The 25,609-nt window shown below is 34.7% G+C and overlaps 1 non-coding gene across 1 annotated transcript; it reads left to right on the top strand.

Moving 5' to 3' along the window:
* The first annotated feature begins 13,352 nt into the window (after positions 1-13,352).
* Positions 13,353-13,426, top strand: TRNAI-UAU. Its single transcript has one exon. It is a non-coding gene; the product is annotated as a tRNA-Ile (tRNA).
* Positions 13,427-25,609: the final 12,183 nt, after the last annotated feature.

The following is a 25,609-nucleotide window of genomic DNA, read 5'->3' as shown; positions in this document are numbered from 1 at the left end:
GCTCGGGATAGGGGTTAAGCACGTGGTATTCCTTGAGTTGTGGCTCAGAATAGCATCCCTTGAGTTGTTGGTCGGGATGGCTGATGAACACGAGGAACCCTTGAGTTGTGGCTCAGGTTGACGACTGTTGCCGGTGTGAGTGTGCTGGTTGTGGCCAGTACGGATGGGTCCAGATAGATTGCCCTCCTCAGTTGTTGGCTGACGAGTTTGGTAGTCTTGGGACGATACAGACTATGTTCGTATATGGGAACTTTACCTGGCGTTACGGTGTATGATCCGTAGCATGTTTTCCCGCACGTGCTCTATCGGTTGTGGCCGATAGGTATGGCAGCAAGTCACCTTGAAGTAATTTATTAGACGGTGTAGAACACGAATAATCTGACTGGGGGTCAGATGGTAGGAACTAAAGAATGGAACAATGTGAGATGTTTAAGTCATGTATAGTTACATATGGTTATATGCTTATATATATCTATAACTTTATGTATATGTTTTATCTATTAAGCTCACCCTATCTGTGTGTGTTTGGCGATGATCGTGTATGCGGTACACGGGAGCAGATGTTGTTGATGCAGGTGGCTCAGGTGAAGCTTAGTCGCGGAGAGGGGTTCAACTTGGGGAATTCTTATGTTTTCTTTATTGCTTTTGGAAACAGTTGTAAACCTTGATGGGTGATTTTATAACATTGTTCTTTTGGTTTTATAACGAATGGTTATGAACGTATTTGCTTATTTAATGAATTTTAAATTTTCCCGCGTTTTGGAAAAATGAGGTATTATTAAATGCGCTGATTATTTTATTTTCTTTATTTTATTTATAAATCCGTAATATCCTGACGGGATGTTACATCAATCAATGACTAGGGTTTTTTATCCTCTTGTGTTTGACGGAGATTTTAAAACCCTGATTAACTATCGTAGGTTTTTAAACCACGATTAACTACCATAGGTTTTAAAACCCCGATTAACTATCTTGGGTTTTGAAACCTCTATTAGGTTTTGTGGGTTTAAAAGTCCAGTTAATTACCATGGGTTTTGAAATCTCCATAAAATAACCTCCGTAAAGTACAATAAATTTTTAAATTTGTAATATTATTATCTTTACACCAGTGCAAAAAATGGTATCTGCCCTGGTTATTTTGGTCATTTGGCCTCGGTTGAAGAATCGGGGCACATATTACCGAGGAAAAAAGGGTTACCTTTATGCTCCAGTTCCTAATTGAGGCATAATTCACATCTAGAAATGATCTTTTTGCCTCGGGTCTGGCTGTAACCGAGGCAAAAATGTGTGGTGCGAACAAACGACAACCACCACTACGAGCAAGCCCACCACTGTGACTACGACCCAAAGAACACTGCAACTCTCGTAAACGCAACCAAATCGGGAGCTGGACTTGAATGCTGCCATCACGACCACAACAGTAGCTGCAACCACCATGGGCAAACAACCTAACGCGAACGGAACCAACACAGATCCACCAGTGATAAACGACACCATTGTAGACCACCATAGATCATCGTGAGCACCTCCAGAACACCAATGCTACACAATAGGCATGCCACCGCGAAACGTAGGCCACCAGGAAACTTGATCTGCAACCCAGCACCATCGTCGATGCTGCCATGATGAACCACCATCATTGCGACGCCGACAAACACAACCATGCCTCAATGTCTCTGTCTCACGAACCAAAACCAGAACCATCATTCAGAAATAAGAAAATGCAAAAAAAAAACAAAAAAAAAACCACCAAGCAGTTGTGGTTTCAAACAATAGTAACAACCTCCCTTGTCCTAGAATAGTAGCAGTAGCGCAGCGAATTAATGGGAATTGAAGGTTGCAGAGGAAGCTGGCGGAGGAAGTTTGAAATGCTGAAACGCGAGGAAAAAGATGATATGTCCCAATTTGTTCCCTAAAATAACCATTCTGCCTCAGTAATAAATTGCTCGAGGCATAAAAAACGTTTTGCCTCAAGTATGCAAACAACCAGGGCATTAAGTCCCTTCTAAAAAAATGTATTTAAAAAAATTTAAATGTGCGGAAATTTTAAAATTTTCAAGAGGCATTAGACCTCGGGTTTGCAAATAACTAAGGTATAAAACCCCCTTCTACTTTAAAAAAATTTAAATATGCATGAATTTTAAAACTTTTAAGAGGCATTAGGCCTCGGGTTGTCGCCATCCGAGGCATATAACGTTATATACCCCGGTTCTCTCAATAACCGAGGCATAAAAGTTTACAAAAATTTCAAAAATGCCACTGTGTTTTGATATGCACCATTTTGGAGGGAACCGAGGCATAATGCTTGTTGTAAAAGCCCATGTGTGCACTAGTGTTAAACTCATTTATCATTCATAATTCACATATATTTCTTCAACCACAATTATTTACATTTATTATATTTTTTTTTATCTATATTTGATGAAGTTATACGTAAATAGATATAGCACACATCAAATTGACAAGTTATTTATAAATAAGTAAATGCATATCAAAGAATAACAAAAATATACATTAAAGTTCAAATTCAAATTCAAGTACAATATTAATTAACAAAAACTTGCAAAAATTGTCATGAAGTACTAAAAATCATTCTCAAAGCACAAATTCAAAATGTTAGAACTTGGTGGCTATGTTATGAATCAAAAGAACAAATATTGTGAACCTCATCAAACCATTGTCACGATAATATGCCTTCAGGTACACAAGCAGCAATGCAATATGCTAATCATTTGGAATGATGGCCAAATTTCCATCTCCATATCCAATACAACCACATGGAACAAGCCATGGAACCCGAAAATCATTAACGTCTTTTATCCATTCAAAGTAGACAACTATAAGGATTTCATATAGAATATATCTTCAAAAAGAATTTAGATAATTGATACAAATGATTTGGGTAAACTATGTCAAAAACTTTGGCATTTGAGAATAATTCTATCAAATTGCTTACTCACAAGCATCCTGCTTTATAGGCCTTAAGCATCCTGCTTTTTTGGGGCCCCGAGGTTAAGTTATTCTATACGTATATTTATATATTTGTTGTGGCAGTCTTGTCCATTAATCAGTGATGCATGAAAACATGCATAAAAATGATTCAAAGAGATAACGAGGAAAGATTCAAAATTAGTATTCTTTGACAAATGAAGATGGAGATGCACCAAGTGTCATCATTGGAAGCTTAGTTTAGCAAGTGATAAGTGTCAAGAATAAGTAAATTTTTCATTTGAAATTGACACTTATCATGTATCAAATGATGCTATTTGTGTCTAAATAAACCTCCTTAACTTAAGATACGCATGAGATATTGAGAAATAGAGTTTTATGAATTATAATGATATTTTGTTGTTTTGTAGTAAAAATGAAAGAAAATATCAAGTATGCAACTAAGCCACAGTACTGAAGTTGAGCAATGGAAGTTGAAAAGACAAGACAACATATTTGGACTTTCTGGCTGAGCACAAGAAATAGAGCTGAGCCTCATGAAGAAACCCTCTTTGCAAGGAAACCTGGAGCCTAAATCCATGAGGCTGATCAGCCAAGAAAACCCTTCCAAGAAGGAAAGGTCACACGCTAAGCACTAGGACAAAGGGCTGAGATGAGAAGGAAACCCACTTGTGAAGTAACCCCTGTGGCTGAACACCAAAAGCTGCGTTGAGCACCGTCCTCATTTTAGGCATTAAGTGGAGGTATAAAAATGTAGCAATAAGAGAGAATAAGGTCTGTAAGGCACGAGGGAGGTGCTCTTAGTGTAAATCTTATGTGTAGATGCTGCTGATATTTCATTGTAATATTATATGAGTAGTTGAACTCCCTTGTGTCCAGGTTTGATGTAATCAATTCTGATTCGATTCACTTCTACTTCTTGGTATTTATCTTTGCTTTCATTCAAATTTTTGTGGTATGATTTATGCTTAATGATGACTTGATCACTCATATATTTAATTGGTTTGGATTGAGTTGGGAAATGGTCTCAAACTGTGGTCTAATCTGTAACATCCCGTAAGGATATTACGGATATATAAAAAAAATAAAAGGAATAATTAAATACAACGCATTTAATAATACCTCATTTTCCCAAAGCTCGAGAAAATTTAAAATTTATTAAATGATCGAATAAAGTTTATAAACCTCCACTACAAAAACCAAAATACCAATGTTATAAAATCACCCATCAGGGTTTACAACTGTTTTCAAAAGCAATAAATAAAACATATGAGTTTCCCAAGTCGAACCCCTCTCCGCGATTAAGCTGCACCTGAGCCACCTGCATCATCAACATCTGCTCCCGTGAACCGCATACACAATCATCGCCAAACATACGCAGATAGGGTGAGCTTAGCAGATAAATCATATATACAATGCTACAAACATATATATCAACATACACACGTATCACAGTACTTAACTTAACTTCCCACATTGTTCTACACTTTTATTCCTACTATCTGACCCCCAAATCGGGTTATTCGTGTTCTACATCGTCTCATGATTACTTCAAGGTGACATGCTGCCATACCTATCGGCCACAACCGACAGAGCACATGCGGGAAAACATGCTACGGATCATACACCGTAACACCAGGTAGAGTTCCCATATATGAACATAGTCTGTACCGTCCCAAGACTACCAAACTCGTCAACCAACAACTGAGGAGGGCAACCTGTCTGGACCCATCCGTACTGGCCACAACCAACACACTCACACCGGCAACACTCGCCAACTCGAGCCACAACTCAAGGGTCCCTCGTGTTCATCCGCCATCCCGAGCCACAACTCAAGAGATGCTATTCCGAGCCACAACTCAAGGAATACCACGTGCTTAACCCCTACCCCGAGCCATAACTCAAGGGATACGTTTCGAGCCACAACTCAAGGAACACCAGCAACCCCACCTTTAAAGCACCACTAGACGCCTTGTAGATCACAAATACACAATCAAAGTTTCAAAGCTGCAGTAGTGCAAATCGCCTGGCGGGGGACACGTGCTGCCAGGCGCAACCAGCTCCCAGACCGCCTGGCGGGTGTCACGTACCGCCAGGCGCACATCGCCTCAAAATTCATCTCACCGCAGGTATTGCCTAGCAGTATTACCCTCACCGCCAGGCGCCTGCCACTTGGTTGCCCTCTATTGCTAGGCTATCGCCTGGCGGACTCAATCGTGCCGTTAGGCGCTGTATCAGTACAACAACACTCTAGTTGAATTCCCTATCATGAATTTTCATGGTTCACAGATTCTAGCTCCCAATGCACTTCTCACTAAATGGATCATCACAATTCTCATAGACTTGGCTAGTCACAATGCCCCTGCATCACTTGGAGTACCTTACTTGAAACCATTTTCCCAATCTAGATTCACGTACCCTTATTACAATTTATTATAATCCACCCTTTTCTCTAAATAGTGCCCATGCTCATACGATACTTGTCCTCATTTCCTTCCTCTTTTTATAGCTTACTTAATTATACAAATTTATCTCGCTATATTTCATAAACTTATTCCCACTATACTCATATTTGCATTACCACCTTCCAACCCGACCTCTCGAGATCAAATATTGCACTCACACAGTTTTATGACTCATACCAAAACCTCAATTACAATTATCCCTTGTTATTCTGATATACTCATCCTCGCATACCCTATCCAACGTCTATGTACTTTTATTTTATAAACTCTCAATCCCTATGTCCGAACTTCAACTAAATGCACTCATTACCACACCAAACATCCGCGGACCCTCCACTCCCACTTAATCACGAAAAAGACGTCACCTCTGCACTGTCGTCGCCGTTGCCTGGCGGCAAGCTCCACGCTGCCAGGCGGTGCTTTAGTTTTGGACATTTCCAGATCCCTGCACTGTACCAACCAGACTCCAAATTTCACCCAGTTCTCACAATCTTGCATATATAAAATCCCTTATATGACTGTACCTACCCTTAGATTTTTCCTTTCATAATTTCCTCGCAATTGGAGTTTACAGTATCAGATTCCTCAGTTTTCTTTCATCAAAACAACACCTAGTTGCACTGTTTTATTCACTTAAACCTCACATACACGAGAAATCAACGGTGTTTCTAACATGTGATCATAATTCAAGGATTATTACAAATTCTTTTCTGATTGAAAATTGTCCAGAACTCCAAAAACATGAAAATCAAGCCCTTACGCTCGCGTCGCCTGGCGGCTGGATTAACCCCGCCAGGCCCTTCATCTTGAAACCCCGAAACTAGTGTAACCCCAAGCGTCGCCTGGCGGCTGGGAGTGCGCCGCCAGGCGGTTCCCTTTCCAGAACCACAAAACCAGCATAAACAGATGAGCCGCCTAGCGGTGATTCACCACCCGCCAGGCGGTTTCGGGAAATTTTCCAGAAACGCATAAATCCAAGCATACAACAGTAGTTAGGCATTCAATTATCATACATCACATGTTATTATTCTTTTAAAATAAAGCCGCGGAGTCCAGCTCCCCTAACCTGGATCCTTTCGCTTAAACTTTGACAATTTGTAAGGTTCTCCTTTGATCACCCACCTTCCTTGCTTCCTCACAATTCAGCACCGTAACTCTCCCTCAAGTCTCACAACTCTCAGATTTTCGTGCTCTCTCTCTGGTATATTTTCCAGCTTGTCAAACCTTAGCTCTTAACCTAATTTTACCTTTTAAAGTGTGCCTAAAACTAGGTGATTAATCCCAAAACGAAAATGGCATTAAATAGGACATAAGGTGCCATTCAACTCCCCTACGGCTGCCTTTCCAGCCTCCTTTGGCTGCCCACTCACTTAGGTTTTCTTTCCAGCTTTCCATATTCAAGTCAAAGCCAAAAATGCCAAAAAATAAAGTTTAATGTAAGTTCTCCAAGGCTTGAACCCATAACCATGCAATCGCCAAATTAATATCAAACCATTTAACCAATTCATATTTCATGCCAGTAATCACAATTCAATCATCATATTATACCAGAACATGTTTTCATAGATTTAAATAATAAAACAATAACACAAAAGTTAGCATACATAGGACTCAAACCCAAGTCCTCTCACACAATCAAAGTGCTCTCAATCACATGAGCTAGTACTTTTCCACGTCATACCAACCATAATTTAATGTCATAATTATTTCCCCTCCCGCATTTATTAATTAATTATTTATTTAATTAATTAAATTCTACGGGTCTTACACAATCAAATCACCATACTTGTACTGGTGTTTATTTAAGTAGCAGAGGGGATGTTGGAGGAGAGAGTCCTGCACATTAAAGCAAGGATTCATTTTACCAAGAGTTGAGGAATCACACTGGGTTTGAAGTCCTTAGGTTCTAGTGTATCCGAGATGAACCTAGATCTACATCGAAAGAGTACTCCTAGGACATTGAATGATTTGCAAAGTAAGTAAACAAAATTGTATTGGTGTGGTAGAAGAAGATGAGATGAAATCAATTCATAGCCCTTACTCCACTCAATCTATCTAATAACTACTATCTATTTTTAATTGCACTCTTTATCACAAACATAAAACCCAAAAATTAAACTACTAATATTCTTGCTAAATCCTTGTGGTTACGACACATTTTGATACAACTATGTACCAATACACTTGCTGGGAAATGGTTGTTGAGAAATAGTCATCAGCAAGCATCTTTATTTCATTACAATACGAGAGTTTATGTTAGTCACATTGCGTGGAACTACAAATGTACTGCTAATCACTTCTTAATTTTGTTAGTTTGAAATGATGATTGAAGCCAAGAACCGGGGGGGTTAGGTTGAATTGGCTGTTTAATTGTTTTTTGAAAGCTTAAAACCCCTTTTGATTGAATCAAATAGACCACAAAGAATGCAAAAGTTGCATAATAGTACACTTTCGATCGGTCAAAAAATAAAATAGTAGACTAATTTGTTCTTGAGCCTATGAATTCGTTGATTAAAATTTCAAATGGCTACAATCCTGGGAAATTATGCAGAATGGAGAATTCACATATTTAACTTAAACAATAAACTTTTACTCATAAGACTAGTTCCAATCAATATCCCTAACAGGTATGCATCATCAGATTACACAAAAACGTATTAAAACTCAACAAAGAATGATTTGCTTGGTTTTCTTGAGTTTTTAAAGTGAATTAAAATGAGTGAGATGAAGGAAAAAGAGTGGCACATCTATTTTTATATTGGTTCACTCAATCATAAAGCTACATCCAGTTTACCAAGACAACTTGAGCATGGTTTCCACTATATTCAAAAGTTTTACAAATCACACACCAAGATTACACTTTTGAACAAAGATCCCACAAAAATCTAGCCTAACACCCTACAAGAATCACACTCATAGACATGGAATCACACCAAGTAAACAACAAAGGCACAAGAACTACAAAACTTGATGGTGGCTCTCCCTAGCCAACCATACACGAGTTCTTCAACCTAATCCCAAGCCAAAATGCCTCAAAGATCAACTAAGATCTTCAATCTACACGTTGCAACTGCGTGATGCAGAAAGAGAGTTTTCCAGTGATGCATGACAAGTTTTCACGCTCAAAAACTCAGAATCGTGCCTATGCGCTCGAAAACACAACTTATATAGTTTGGTTTAAGTGAAATCAATCGGTTGAATTTTCGGTACAATTAGTTTATTTAGCTTGACTTAAGTGAAATCAGTCGATTGAAAAATAATTCAACTGATTGAATACATTCATATCAAAAACTATATACAAAAGCCTTTTAACCTGTTAAAACCCATTTTAATGGATTAAAAAGGACACACTAAGACTAACAAGACATCTAACCTATGTCATATAGTCTACCAACATGATATAACATGTAATCATTACATTTAACATATCAATTACAGATTTAATACAATTGAAACATAATCTCCAAGTGGATCTTCATCAATCTTCATCAAACACATGTGATCTTCATGCATTTGGATTTATAAAATCTTTGCTTCAAGCTTGCTTGTGTCAACAATTTTAACATTGTTATCACCTGATGTAATGCAGGTTAATATTTTTCAAGTTCCTGAAACGTACTATTCACATAAAAAATCAAGGATAAGGATACATTTGGTTAACTTTATAAAACAATTCTAATAAAAAAAAGATAATTGTCAACCAAGCACCCCCATAACATTTAGTTCACGTACCTCAACAGCTGCCTTGCAATAAAACACCATGTGATTACGTTACAATTGATGTTGTATATTACAAGATGAAAATCCATACCTTGAGCACAACGGTTAAACTCAATAGATCAATGAGAATTGCAAATCAGAAGAAAGCTTTACCAACTAGAAGGTGTACTTACCTTAATGAGTACCTCAAGTGATCACTTCTATCACCAATTTTATTTACTTGCTCCACTCACCCAAATTTTAAGAATGAATCAGCCTTTGAAATGCCAACAATCCAACTCCATCTTGAGGTGGAATCAACAAGTTCACGTTTTTTAGACACGCACGTATATACATTCATTATATATATATATATATATATATATATATATATATATATATATATATATATATATATATATATATATATATATATATATATATATATATATATATATATATATATATATATATATATATATATATATATATATATATATATATAGTTAAGGAAATGGATAATGGGAATAATGATGGAGTTTTTGAATATTATATATATAAAGTAAAAAGTAGCTTAATTTTGTATTTATTGACAACCCACCACCATGCTCACCCACCATAACAGTCTGATTGCTTAAGTCCACTTGCTCTAACCTGCCTAATACATAATTTCATATTGAGTACCAAAGGTAATTAGTTAAAGCTCCATTTTTAGAAGATTAATCATTTTCTTCATTAAAATTTTTCCTTTCTAACAAAATAATTATTTTTGCAATAAACTCATTTCAATTCCTGACTTACCTATTACATACACCAATTTGGGGATGATTTAAAGTTAAAATAAAAGTACCAAAAGTCAAGTAAAATAAGATTACCCAGAAATCCATGCAATGATGAAGATAAGACCTGGGACAATGTTTGGCATAGCAGTTCCCATTACTAGCGAAGTTAGATCGAGTCCTTCGAGGAATAGAAACTAGAACAATAGTATGCATAACAATGCTAGTGTAAAGAAAAACAAAAAATGTCTTATATCAAATTTTAGAAATCGAATGGAAATTAAATTATATTTGCTTACCCTTTAAGCTATAGACACAATAGTTGTTTAATCAATTTGAAATCACAATTCTTCGAATAATTACTCCTGCAATGGATGCACCATCCAAACTAAATATATGAAGTAGAAAAGAAAAAGTGTTTTTATGATTTATTTAGAAGTGGAAGTAGTGTAACGTCCCATTTTAATAGATAAATCTATTTAAATAAAACATTACATAAATTAAATATCAAAAGGATATGAGGCTTAAGGTATAAGGATCTTAGTGTCATCCGAACATACTAGAAAGAAAACTAAGGCACACCGCGATGCCAATAATAAAACAGAAAGTAAAAGTCTGATAATTGACCAAATACCTAGGCAACAGTGCCTACAAGTGGTACTTGAAGGAATGAGATCTAACCACAAGCTAGGCTACACAGTGGAAATTCCATCACCCTGATGAACACTAGGGTTTCCAACATCTGCTCACATCAATAAATTGATGATCATCGCAAAAGGAGAAAACCACACACATAACACACAAGCAAGCAGAAATGGTAAGCTAGAGTAAAAAGGTTTTTATCATGCAATCGAACATACAATTTAAAAGTCGAGCGTGCATAAATTCCCCAAGCATATAATGACCGGCAAACAATACACTAAGACTCAAGACATGATTATCCGGATACATATAATCAGCGAATTCACTGGATGCTTGCACTTGTGGTGGCCTCTACAACTCTACAGAGCCAATTGCCAATGAGTTTCTCCCTACCACTCACAAGGTTAGCCTTCAAACATCTAAGGCCATTATCCTGCCAAAGACTAGGGCCTCCTACTACTCTCACCACTCGAGCCTCTTACTACTATCACCACTCGAGTCAGTACGCTCTAATTGAGACTAATTGACTCTTTAGAGTGTCAAGATGCAATCCTTACTTGAATCCTTACTAAATTATATAATGAGGCACCACCATGAACTCCCACTAACAGGGGTCATGGAATTACGTCCTGACCATGAGGCGCCACCACGCAACCATCGTAGAATTATGTCCTGACCAATGAGGCACCACCACAAAACCACCGTGGAATTACGTCTTGACCAATGAGGCACCACCATGAGATCTCACCTAGAGATTCATGGAATTATGTCCTGACCATAAGGCACCACCACGAAACCTTCATGGAATTACGTCCTGACCATACCAAAATAATACATCACTAACCAAACATAAGATTATCATGCATACCAATCTCATACCAATATTTAACCAACCATCCAATCATGTTTCATACGAATAATCATACTAAGCTTCTCAATGCCATTCCCATTGTGTCATATAGAATACATATAAGGCATCATACATGACTTTGTAAAGTAACATACCAACCAATCAACACTATCAATCTCGCTCAGGCGAAGGAGCTCTCACTCAGGCAAGAGGAGCCCCCTGCTCAAGCTACCAGATCTCGCCTAGGCGAGATTGCAACAGTGGGCACGACGAGGTCTCGCTCAAGCTGGACCATCTCGCTCAAGCGAGAGGCATTCGCTTAGGCAAGCCCTCGAAATAGAGACAGAGGTGAGTTGATGTTGTTCTCGCTCAGGCGAGAGCTCCTCGCTTAAGCGAGAGCTTTCGTTTTGAGCGACCAACCCGTTCGCCTGGGCAAGTTCAACAGAATCCATATATTTCCCTACACGCCAAACTAGATTTAAGCCATTCCAACAATACAAGCATCATATTAACACACGAATAACAATATATATCGAGACCATTCATAACTTAAGGCAAACCAAACAGGCATACATAATTCAAAAATAGTGAACCCTAGCTCCCCTTACCTGGACAGATGCTAGCAGAAAGCACAGGCACTCAACAGAGGGTTACCACAACTCTTGGAACTGAGTTACGAGCTGGAAATGATAACATCAGAACCAAAACGAGGTTACCAAGAGAACTCTAGTTGGAATCACGAAGAATAAGTGGAAGAAAAGAAAACATGAGTCGAGAGCCAACTTACATGGAGTAGAATGGGGTTCTCTAGCTTAACGAGGAACGAGAGCAAAACCCTAGCAAAACTCTATTGGAAAAGGAAGTGGCAGTGAGAAAATGAGTTGTTTTTGCAAAGTGTGGCAGAATGAGAGGGTTAGGACTAGTTTAGGAGTTTTGGGCACCCTATTGGCCAGCCCTTAGGCCCAAAAGTTAAGGTCAGGCCCTTTAACATAAGACCAGAAAAAGTGGAAAGACCCTTTCAAAGAAAATTGAAACAGGAAATCTCTGACAAAAAAAACAAAAACAAAATATACAGTATGTATTTATTACAAAAAAAGTTAATGTTGACAACATTAAATGAAATAATAAAAAACAATAGAAAATAAAAATACCATGTAATGTGAATATATTGTGAATAAAAATTATTAACCCAAAAAATATTATTAACAATACAATTGAAAAATTATAAATTATTCACACTTATTTCAAAATTATGAATTATCAACCCATCAAAGTAATTAATCGCGTATGTATTTATTAGAAATAAAAAATACATATAATAATAAAAATAAAAACAAAGATGTAGCTTGTATGAATTTTTTAATTTATAATATAATATACTTTGATCAAACAATATTAATCCAGCCAATAACAAATAATAAATAAATGAACAAAAAATATGATTCCTTGAAATAGTTTTATAATAATAATTTAACAATTTGAGACCAATAAAGATACCAAAATACTAAAATCTTTTACAACGCAGTACACATACAAACAATGGAAGTTTACAATTCATGGTGATCTTACTTTCTTTGATGTAACTAGCATGATTATGGTATTGACAACATAAAATAATATCAACAATTTCTTATTCATCTAGCAATTTATGAATGTTAAAACATTAAATTAAGAATAATAAATAGAAGTAGAAATAAATGTTGAGCAACAAATACTAAAGTTCAAAAGCAAATAAAGATAAACTTCAAGTAAATGTTTTCAAAATAACAAAACATCAACATAAGAACAAAAAAAGTTGTTGGTCATTAGTACATATACTTAAAAGAAAGCAAATGTTTTTCGAAAAACATACATAAGCAACATAAAACCAACAAAAGTCTGGTACAATCGGGAGTTTCACATCATCAGGACCAATTTTTTGTTTTAGTAGTAGATGGTTATTTAGAAGGATGATATAACTTAATGTATGGTCTTGTAGCTCAGTTGGTTAGAGCGTTGGTCTTATGAGCTGAAGGTCGCGGGTTCAAGCCCCGCCAGGACCATTTCTTTTTTTAGTGTTCGGTCCATTTTTAACAGAATCTCTTTTAAAGGCCGTGACAACTGCTTCGTCGGTGGCCAACTCAAAGCTAAGATTGTCCAAATGAGTTGATTCTTTACAGGTTAACTCATCACTTTCAACACCAATTACTATTTTAGTGGTCAAAGCTTCACTCTCATGATCCTATAGTGCTTAAATCATCACTTAAGTCTCGACAAGATTTGATTCTTGAGTGAACTTGATCAGCAAATCTTGAAAAGTAACTTCCCAAAGTCAACATATATAAAGTGGTACAAAAGATCATTTCTTCTTCATTTGCGGAGTATAGATCCTCAACCATATATTAAAGTAGAATAAGTTCACAATGAGCAAATGAACAAATAAAAAAAATCAACTCATATATGATAACACGAAAAAAGAAAATCACATCTTACCACAAACTTAGGTTCAACATCAGTAAAACTTTCTATGATTTTTTCATCCATGCACACTTTTTTAACTCTAAATGATTGATTAAATTTGCTAGTATAATCATTCTTGCACTCAAGTTTGAAGAGATAAGTCTTATCAATCAGGACTTCAAACTCTTTAGGAAGATTTCTAGCATCAGTGTTCTATTAGTAAAAGTATAGCTTGAAATTAGTTAACTCAATCAAAATGCATTACTCTAAATAACTACGATCATTTAAATAATTCTAAAAGCAGTCCAAAATCTTGAATATGAAAATATTTCTTAATCATTTGATTGAAAATGATACAAAACATTAAAGTTAAAAGGCAAAAAATATGAGTTGATATGAATAGATTTTAAAGTTAACCTTCTCTTGTAAGTCAAGAATATCATAGCATGATTTCTTCAACATTGTAGTTGCATCACGATCAAATACAACAATAGTTGTAGAATCCGTATCATCAATTACACAAAGTCTGAGTTTATACCTAACAAAAAAACAATTAATACATTATAAATATTTGTTCATATATTAATATTCGTATATCAATAAAAGCAAAATTTTGGAATATTGTTAATATTACCTTGGTGTAACCTTAATCACATGTTTATTACACTTCTCACAAAAAAAAACATTTTCAAATCAGGATAGACAACATTGTCGCAAATACGTGTCGTGTACCACTAATCATCATGATCCAGAATGTGTTTAATAGTAGCCTTCACTAGAAAAGTACTTTCCTGGAACATAAATATTTCAACACTATTCAACTCAAACAATTTAACTGCAATGAAAAGAAAATGAATTAGACCTCTTTAAAATCTGAGACCTTCAATGAAGTTTCTAGGATTGAGCTTAATGAATTCATCTTCTAAGGTTGCTTTTGAAGACAGACATAATTAGGTCAGAGCATGAGAAAAAGATTTTGTATTATCCCACGTCGTACAACATACAAAAAACATTAGTAAATATATATTAAACACAATATGAACAAAAATAAATTGCATATAAAATCTAATTACATTTTTTTCAACTTCACAGCATCTTCACCATCACAGTTAAAAATTATCTTCTTACATTTCATACAATTTTGAAGAGAAACTTTTTCTACAAAATATATCAACATATCAATAACTTTCTATAAATTTCTAGAAATAAAATTGTTCCAGTCAAAAAGGGTGTAGAATAACCTTTAGACCGAAGACAAAAAGAAGGAAGTATTTTAACCCTAGCTATTGACTCACTTAGGCCAAAATAATTTTGTCCATTGACCGTGGGAGTAACACAATTATTTATAAGCAAGTCGGGCAGTGGCGGATCTTGACAAAAAATGTTGGAGGGGCTAAAGTAATATAATTTTGAGATTATTAGATTTGATCATTAGTATAATGTTTTAAGAAATGAATTCTCTAACTGAATTGATAATTAGTCTAATGCTTCAAAATATGTGAAGAGATAGAGTTTATCTTCTTTTCATTAATAGTTTCTTTTTTATCACTTTTAAAAAATGAATTTATTCTTTTATTTTATCAATATACTTTTCTTTTGTAAATAACAATAAAAAATAATTTATCATAGTATTTTTTTATAATTGAGACACATACTTATTAAAATAAAAATATACTATAATCAAGTCATAATTAAAAATCGGTTATGAAAAAACACATAATACATTATTTATTTTTCTTCTATATTCATAAAAAAATGAATATACTAAAAAGAGCTCATGAGATAAAAAATAATATTTTACGTTATTGAGACAAGAAACAAGAAAAGGATGTGATAAATGAGAAATGAGAGCAAAAATAATGAGTTTGTTTCTAACTTTTTTTTCTTCAAGAATAGAAAGAAAACATATGAGAGTAAGAAATGATTACAATATTAGAGTGAGAAATTATTACAATTTGTGAAGAACTAAAAAGATAATAAGAAAGAAAATAAAAATTATCTTAAAAAATATTTGGTTTAATTATTCTTTTGATTCATGTTTTGGTTTAAAAATGTTAAATTGATCCTCTAGTTTTTTTAGTTTTAATTTGGTCCCAATTATTGAAAAATTGATACAATTTGATCTTTTACGATAAATTTCATTCAATTTTTTAAAACAGATCAATGACTTTTTTTATTAAAATAGAAACTCTTAATATATGGTTTACTTTGTTGGTGTAATTAACATTATTGTAGGATCATTTTTTGACAAAAAAAAACAAAAAAATTAAGCCTAAATATTTTTATTCTTTATTATATTTAATTTTGTTTTATTATCTATTAACACTAAATTTTGTACTTTATAAAATAAATGGAAAAATACACAATTTAATTTTTATCAATATTTAAAGTATACTACCTACAATTTAATAAATTATATATATATATATATATATATATATATATATATATATATATATATATATATTATAAATTAAAAAAAAAATTGGGGGGGCCGGGGCACTTCTCTGCCCCCATTAAAATCCGCCCCTGAAGTCAGGTACAATTTTTGTAGATATACATAATCAAATATACTCAAAATAATCTAATCAAAAGATAAATAGTAAATAACAACAACAATATTTCCTAATCTAGTTTATATTCATCAAATGTAGATGAGATTTTCCTCTAAGATTCTTCTTTATATTCTCGAATATTCTCCTTTCCATCTTAGCTTCTTATAGTGAGGTTTGTCCTAAGGTGACATCCTCGCAAATCTTGAATCATCAACCAGCTACCCTTAGTGGTGTCGATCCTAGGGAGACATCTTTCAAGATTCTTGCAATGGCCTCGGCTTTGTGGAGACACCCTTCTAGATTCTTGCAATGACCTCGACCATATGGAGACATGTTTTCTGTGTTAATTTTTGCATGCTTTCTTGGCCTCTTCATAATCCCAAGATTCTTTGCTACATTCTCAAGCATTCTTTGCCATATCTTAGCACCTTGTAGGATGGTTGGTCTGAGGGAGACATCCTTCCTGGGGGCATCAGTTATAGGAAGCTCAAATGTCCTGCTACCCGCCTTATATTTGTACACCCTTACAGATTTATTATAAGAATTTATTTAGGTGGTTGGCCTTAAGATGAGTCGGCCTTAAGATGACCTCTTCTATAAACCCTCAATAGGAATTCATCAATGTGGTCGGCCCTAAAAGCCACACCTTCGTATACCTCCCCTATTAGTATTACACTAACGACCTACTTCTAAGAAGGAACAATAATGAATTGTGAGAGTGACATACCTTGGAAGGTCTTCACTTTGCAATAGTGTAAAGCAATAACAACATGTTGATCTTTTGCAAAAGCAAGAAATGCATTTAACATATCAATATATTGACCAAATAAAGTACACTCCATTCAAAAATTGTTGCATGAGGTATAGATTTGTTAGAAATTTATAGCAACAAAGATACAAAAACATATTCTAACAAAGCAAAACAATCCTGTTAGTGTCGTTGAGCATAAGTCTTTGAAGAATTGAGTAATTTCTATTAGAGGATTTAACACGTGCATTGGCAATGAGCCGAACGTAGCAAAGAGTAATGTCTCCATGAAGACATGTCAATCATGACTTTTCATACTGAGAATACTACCATCTTCAATATTAACACATCTTGACAAGTTTGAAGAATAACCATCTGGCATTCTTAGTTCCTTGATCCAATGACAAACTATTTTAGAATCATCTTTTGTTAAGGTGTAATTTGCTTTTGGTTTGAGAAACTGCCCATTAGCTTGCACCTTCAACTCCAAGTCTTTTCACCCACAATATAAAGATAAATATTTTTTTTCCTTGCCATTATCTTTTGTCTTACCACTAACATTCATCACGGTGTTGAAGATATTGTCAAAGAAATTTTTTTCTATATGCATAACATCAAGATTATGTGTTGGCAACTTGTCTTTCTAGAATGGAAGATCTCCAAAGATGTTTCTTTTAGTCTCTCCATACCCATTTATCCTTGTCACACAATTGTAAGTCATTTTTGTCTAATCTTTTACTCTTCTCCAAACTTGTGATGGGGTCTGTAAGACTCGAGGAGGTGGCCTATCCGTTTCGACTTCCCCTATACGAAATGCCTTTTTATTTCTCCTAAAAGGATGGTGTGGCCAATAACCTATGATGGCAGTCAAACCAATAACTTTCCCGATCATAATTCAATATGAATGTCTTAGTGTGCTCTATGTAATGCAGAAAAGCTAATCTACCATGTATGATCCAACCGGATAACATTCCATATGTAGGGAAGTCATTAATAATCCATATCAAAGTTGTCTTCATAAGGATATTATGCTTCCTTGAAACATTATAAATCCAAATACCATTCCATAACTTATAACACCCCAATCTGGGATGTCACAGAAAGTTTTAAAATGAGCACTTTTAGTGGAAACGATTATCGATAAAATGAACTTAAGTAAAAATTTATAATTTAATCTATTAAAAATTGTGTTCAAACATCCATTGTCTAAAATTTTTAAATAACCACAACATTGAAAATAAATTACATTGTCTTTAATACGTAATTTAACAACTTAAAAAATATGAACATAAATCCCGAGTTCACCCCTTTCTCTCATCAGTCTACTCCATGCTAGAATCATCTACAATATCATCTACTCTTGTTTAACACACGCGTCCTACAATCATCGCACACAACACAAACAATAGGGGTAAGCTAATCATAAACAATGATAGATAAACGAAATTTAATAAAATAAGACATTATACATAATACTGAACATCACATCTAAACACAATACTTAAGCATCATAATCACAATCACACTCGTAACATGATATTATCAAAATATATAAGGTTGAAGAGATGACAACACCACAATCGTGAACCCAGAATAACACAAGTTCAATACAATTAAAGGTCTTCACATCTATTTAACATGATACAACCATCACATCAAAGACCACCAACACAATAAAATATATAAATATATGACCAATAAATGAAAACCTACAACCCAGACCCATACGCTTTTAATTTACTCTTAGAGCTACACCACCAATGTAACCAAGAGAACTCACCACTCCACTACAGACCATGCACTTTCTCCCTTCTGTGGTTGGCTTTACAATGCACCCCAAGGCAAAAAAACTCTTATTATTACTATAATGTACCTAATGCAATGGGAATAGAAAGCATTTGGAAATTACACCTAAAACCTCACTCTATGCAGCGACCAATAACAGAACCACAAACAACATGCAGACCCTCATGTGTGGATAATAATACCAACCACCAATACTACACATATGCCCTAACATGTTAATATATCTATATATAAGGCTAATTGTCTGGCAAATGCACTGCACCAAATATTTGATTGGGTTACAACTTGATTTCTCTCACTTGGGCCCTATCTCAACCCATTTTTATGTACTATACCATAGCATAATGTTGGAGAGAAGAAAGTTGCAACACTCAAATGGCTTAGAACTTTAAAAGGAAAAGTTTGGTCAACCATGCTGATAGCTTTACGTGGACTGCATCCAAAGGCTAAGGACAAAAGAATTAGAATTTATTTGTGGTTCCATGTTTTCTATCAACCAATTAACCCAAAAAGGTGTTGATTCTCTTGGTTACTAAAAGAAAAAGAAAGTCAAGCCTGGCCCACTACCTATGTCCTATCACTTACCACAAGGTTTAAACACTTTAAAAGAAAATGCCTAGCCAACCAAAACAAACCCTATAATGTAAAAAAATGTGAAGAAGGAAACACACCAGCTCGTGTGGCCACCCTTTAAGCATGATAAAGGCTACATTACATGCATATCGTGGGTCCCTCCTATGCACCAAAGCACTTATATAATAACCCAAATGAAATCAAGAAAACTATTCAATCCATTCTCATAGAACGATGCACATATCCCATGGCCATGATAAGATTCAAAGTACAATAGTTTTGGCACATTAAATTCATGGCTAAATAGAAAATGTACACTCCACAAATAATATATATATATATATATATATATATATATAGGATCCAAGAAAAGGAATAATCATGCATCATGCATTGATGTATACCCATGCATATATTCCACCTAAAAGAAAATGAGATATATGAGGACAATGCAAACAACCGAAATTGAGACCATGCATCCACTAACGCATATACCCCAATAGCTGCACTTATAAAAGAAATACAACGTGTATCAAACGCAAAGAAAATGGAAAGAGGAAAGACACCACAACACCCTCGGTACCTGCATTGGTTTCACGCACCTCCATTATTTACGCATACTAAAAACACAATCATTAACAAAGCTTCACAAGAAGTTAAAAGGAGACAATCTCCCTAGAGCCAAAACAGTGACAGAACAAAGCACTACACCATGACAGAGAACACCATATTTTTTCTATGCAACCACAGGTCCTAATTACTAATGCAATCTAGAACCCAAACCGCATGATTTAAGCACACACAAAATAAAACACCAATACGCGAAAAACCCCGCACCAAACTCAAAAAAAAGGACTTAGCAAAATTCATGCAGTAATGATAGAGTTAAGAAAAAAATACAAAGGTTCAACTTCATTCATCAAAATATATAGAAATGGAGACAAGGTTAAGCTTCCACTATCGATTATCTCCTCCCACAACGCATCTACTTTGCAACCTAACCTTCACTTACTAGTTCTTTCTAGTTTTTTCCTTGCTCTTTTCACTTTCCTCTCTCTAGCATTTAGAAGCCACATATAACCTATAATATTTTCTTTCGCACCCATCACCACATTCTCCCATGAGCCCTAACATTTAACCTATATTTTGGCAATCGTCTCTACTTTGCTCCCTTAAAACCCTAAACTTGATTTTCTTTCTTTTTAATGGTTACCAATATTATTCACAAATATGCCAACTTAAAGTAGTTTTCTATTTACCAATATATGTGGCAACAACAGAAAGGCAAGGAAACAAACCTAAAAAAATTGATACGAGAAAAAGCTAATACAAGAGGAAGACCCCACCACGTAAAATAGGAGAGAGAAATAAAAGAAAATGAGGAAAAAAAAATAAATGACAAACCCTATTATGCCTCAGTTGTGATATTAACTGAAGCATATAGCTTCAAAAATTGTTACAATTTTCGTTGTTTCAAAATTTAAAATTTAGAACACACTTTTATTCCTTCGGTCCCGCTCAATCGAGGCATAATATCCTTTCTGCTTCTGTTGCTTTTCACCTGATGCAGTTAAGTGGCAGTATTTTAAATTTGTTATTAATTCACTAACTGAATATGTCGCGGTTCAATTATAACTGAGGCAGTAAACATCTTATGCTTCGGGTATGCTGCCAACCAAGGCATATAAGCTGCCTTGTAATAAATAAAAAAATCAAAATTTTAACAAGGCAAAATGCCTCGATTCTTGTTTAACCTAGGTAGATGTGTCTTTATGCCTCAATTTTGAATTTACCGAGGCAGCAACCCTTCATAGGGTTAAACCCTAAATCACTTCATTACAGTAGTGTCCCTTCTTCTTCGAGCTGCAACATTATTGCCTTCCATAGCCATTGCGAGCCAACCATTCAGTTCCACTTGCACTATCGCTGCTTCATCGTTGTACCGCCGAAGAGGCTATTCTGGCAATAGTGTTGCCTTCCACAGCCACTACGTGCTAGCCATTTCGTTCTGCTTGCATCACCACTACATTGTCAAAGAGGTTCTTCTGGTGCTGCTGCCATTGCCTCCGTTCAATCTCGCCCCTTTTATTTTTACGTTTTTTTGTCATTTTTGGTTTTGCCTCCATTTTGTTTTTTGCGTTGTTTATATGTTCTTAGATATTCAATCTTGAATTTGAGATAATGAAGATATATAGTAGAAATTGGGTTTGTATTTTGATAAGGATTGAGCTTGTAAATTCTTTTTGGCTTATAGAGATGAGATTGTTGGAAAATAGTTTGGTTTTAAATATGGGATTGACGATGATGAACTTTGCTTGCTTTTCCAACTTACATAACTTAGTTTGGATCCTAGGAGTTAGTACGCATCAATTTCATTGGAGTTTATTTTAAACGTTTAACAATGTCCATGTACTATTACCCCCGTTGTTGGACTGTGGGTAAGATTGATTCTCCTCCGTTGCTGCTAACATTTCACGCTCCCAGGTTCTTAATTTTATTATGACCCTATAATTGTTTAGTATATTGTTTATTTTTGTATATTAGATAAATTAATTTAATTATATGCTAAAATAAATCTATGTTATTGTATGTTTATTTATTTATATTTTTAAGTAAATTAATTTATTTTGTTTGATCTGAAATCGTTGTTGCATAGAGTTAGCCATAATTTCCGTTTGAGATTGAATACGAAAATTATTTAATGGTATCCAAGTTTTTTTTAAAGAATATGTATTTTTTTAAAAGAAATAGTACAATAATTTACATGTATTCAATCTTGAATTGTCCAATTGGACAGTTTAAGAAGATTAATCATTTTTTAGTAGTTTATTGGAGCATATTTATTTTAATATACATATCTTAATATTCATGAATATTTGTCATATGTGTTTTGGTATTGATCTTCGGGTGCATATTTGATTGTGGTTGATAATCACTTTCATTTCGTGTAACCTAAAGACCAATGCAAAATGCTGGCAAAATTTCAAGAAATTTTAAATGTGTTTTAAAATTAATATGTACCATTAAACTAGAAGAAGTGAATCTTCTTGAATGGGATAAGGTCACACCTTAAATAGAAAAGTGAGGTGAACATTCATTTAAAGATTAATGAAATTGTTCACACAATTTCGATATATAAACTTTTGGATCGAGACTGGATTTACTCACCACGCATCAGTGTTGAGTATGAGAAAGGAGTAGAAGAATTATACAATTTGCGCAACAGAATGAAGGTAGAAGTGATGATGAAGTGAAATTTAGATGTTCTTGTGTGAAGTGTTTGAACGCAAGAAAGTTGAATGCAACTGAAATTAGGAAACATATTTGTGATGGTTTCCTTCCAAGTTATACTACATGGAAATGGAACGACAAATTAGAGGACGTGAACATTCTCGAACTGAAAATGTTTTGGATTCAACCATGGAAGATCGACGTGAAGAAGACAAATTAGAGGACATGATTTGTGATGTTGGGGTTGAAGTTTTTGCTTGTGCATGTGTACAAGACAATGTCTACTGATTCGGAGACTTCATTGTATTTTGGTTCAACTAAGTTCACAAGGTTGCCAGCGATGTTAAGAATGATGAATTTGAAGGAAACCAATAGGTGCACCGATAAGAGTTTCACATAATTGCTGGTGTTGTTGAATGAAATGTTTCTAGATGGAAATACACTACCCATTCGCAACTATGATGCCAAGAAAATTCTTTGTCTGATGGGTATTGAGTATAAAAGGATACACGCATGTCCTAATGATTGCATACCCTATAGGAAAGAATTTGAAGGATTAAAAAAGTGTCTGAAGTGTGGCTTATCATGGTACAAGGAGAAAATCAACAATGAAGATAAAGGTGGGTTAGAAAAGAATGGGGCTACTTTGAAATTAGTCTGGTACCTTCCAATTGTACCTTGACTTAAGCGTTTGTTTGTGAATCCAAAAGACGCTAAAGACCTCCAATGGCATGCAGATGAGAGAAGATGTGACGGTATGTTTTGTCATCCAGCTAAGTCAATGCAATGGAAAAATATTGATCAAGAGTTCCCCTAGTTTGATGAAGAATGTAGAAATATTCGTTTTGGTTTAGCTACTGATGGAATGAATTCATTTGGTAATTTAAGTACCAACTAGAATTGTTGGCCCGCTATATTATTTATTTACAAATTGTCTCCTAAACTTTACATGAAGAGAAAGTACATGATGTTGTCTATGATGACTTCTGGTCCAAAACGACCTGGAACTGACATAGATGTTTATCTTAGTCCACTAGTTGAAGACTTAAAGATGTTGTGGATGGATGGGGTTGAAACATTTGATGCTTTTGCTTTTGAGACTTTCATGATGTGTGCAATGTTATTTTGCACCATTAATGACTTTCCATCTTACAGTAACTTTTTAGGGTATAGTGCCAAAGGTCATAAAGCATGTCCCATATGTGAAGAAAATACTACAGCTCATCAATAAAAATACAGAAGGAAGGTAGTATATATGCACCATCAGAGATTTTTGCAATTGAATCATCCTTATCGAAGGTTAAAAAAAGCATTTAATGGACATCAAAAGAATGATGATGCACCAATTCTATTGAATGCTCAAATTCATGAAAAATTTAATAAAATGCATCATGTATTTGAGAAAACCCCCAAGAAATCATTTGCAACGAGCCCTTAGAAGAAAAAATAAACATTCTTTGATCTTCTATATTGGTCGAAGTTAGAGGTTAGACACTGCATAGATGTAATGCATGTGGAGAAGAATGTGTGTGATAGCTTGATTAGTACACTACTTAACATTCAAGGAAAGACAAAAGATTTAGTAAATGCTCAGTTGGATTTGCTTGAAATGAATATTCGTGAAGACTTAGCACCAAGGGAGGTTAGTAAGCGTACTTATTTGCCTTCCGCATGTTACACTATGTCTAGACAGGAAAAGATAAGTTTTTTGCCTTTGTCTAAAGAGTGTCAAGGTATCACAAGGATACTCTTCAAATGTTAAGAGTTTAGTGTCAATGTAGGATTTGAAGTTTGTTGGCCTGAAGTCTTGTCTTAATGCAACAATTGTTATTGGTGGCTATTCGTGGAATTTTACCCAAAAATGTTTGACAAACTATAACTCGTTTGTGTTCATTTTTCTCTTTAATTTGTAGAAAAGTCATTGATCCTGTAAAGTTAGATGACCTTCAAAGTGAGATTGTTATCATCTTGTGTCAGCTGGAGATGTTTTTTCCTCTGTCCTTTTTTGACATTATGGTACATTGCTTGTTCATTTGGTAAGAGAAATCAAGTTATGTGGACCAGTATACCTAAGATGGATGTATTCTATTGAACTATATATGAAAATTTTGAAAGGGTACGTGAAAAATCAATATCATCTAGAAGCTTCAATGATTGAAAGGTATATTGCTGAAAAAAGTATCGAGTTTTGTTCAAATTACATGACAAAAGAAAATCTTATAGGAGTTCCTCCTAGATCATGGTTGAACAAGTGTTATATAAGTAACAACATTTGGGGTGTGAATGTGGTAACCAAAGATCGTGGAGAACTATTGCAAGCATATCTTTATATATTGAACAACACTGATGAGGTGATCCCTTACTTATCTATACAAAGCCATTGTAAAGACACAACATCCGACACAAAATGGCAGTAGATGGAGCATAACAAAAAGGTCATGCCTTGGTTTAAATCTAAGGTTTGGAATGATTCACAATCTTCTTAGACTTTGATGTGGCTCGCAAATGGATGAAGTTTGATGTTGTAACTTGTACAAGTTATGAAATTAATAATTGCACATTTTATACAAAGTATTTGGATGATAAAGGCATAGTACAAAATAGTGGAGTGAGTCTTGAAGCTAAGTCGTGGCAATTTTCCATATCCAAAGATCAAAATCTGGTAATTTGGTCAATGATGTACTATGGTGTAATAGAAAATATATAAGAGGTTGACCATACTATGTTTACTATTCCACTGTTCAAATGTAAGTGGATTGATAATAAGAGTAGTGTCAAAATTGATGAATCTGATATGACTCTAGTTGATTTTCGAAAAGGTGGGTTATCCAGATGAGCCCTTTATCATGGCACATCAACCATCTCAAGTTTTT

Source organism: Vigna unguiculata, chromosome 3 (assembly GCF_004118075.2).
Source record: "Vigna unguiculata cultivar IT97K-499-35 chromosome 3, ASM411807v1, whole genome shotgun sequence".
Lineage (NCBI taxonomy): Eukaryota > Viridiplantae > Streptophyta > Magnoliopsida > Fabales > Fabaceae > Vigna > Vigna unguiculata.
This window is presented reverse-complemented; position numbering and strand designations above follow the sequence as displayed.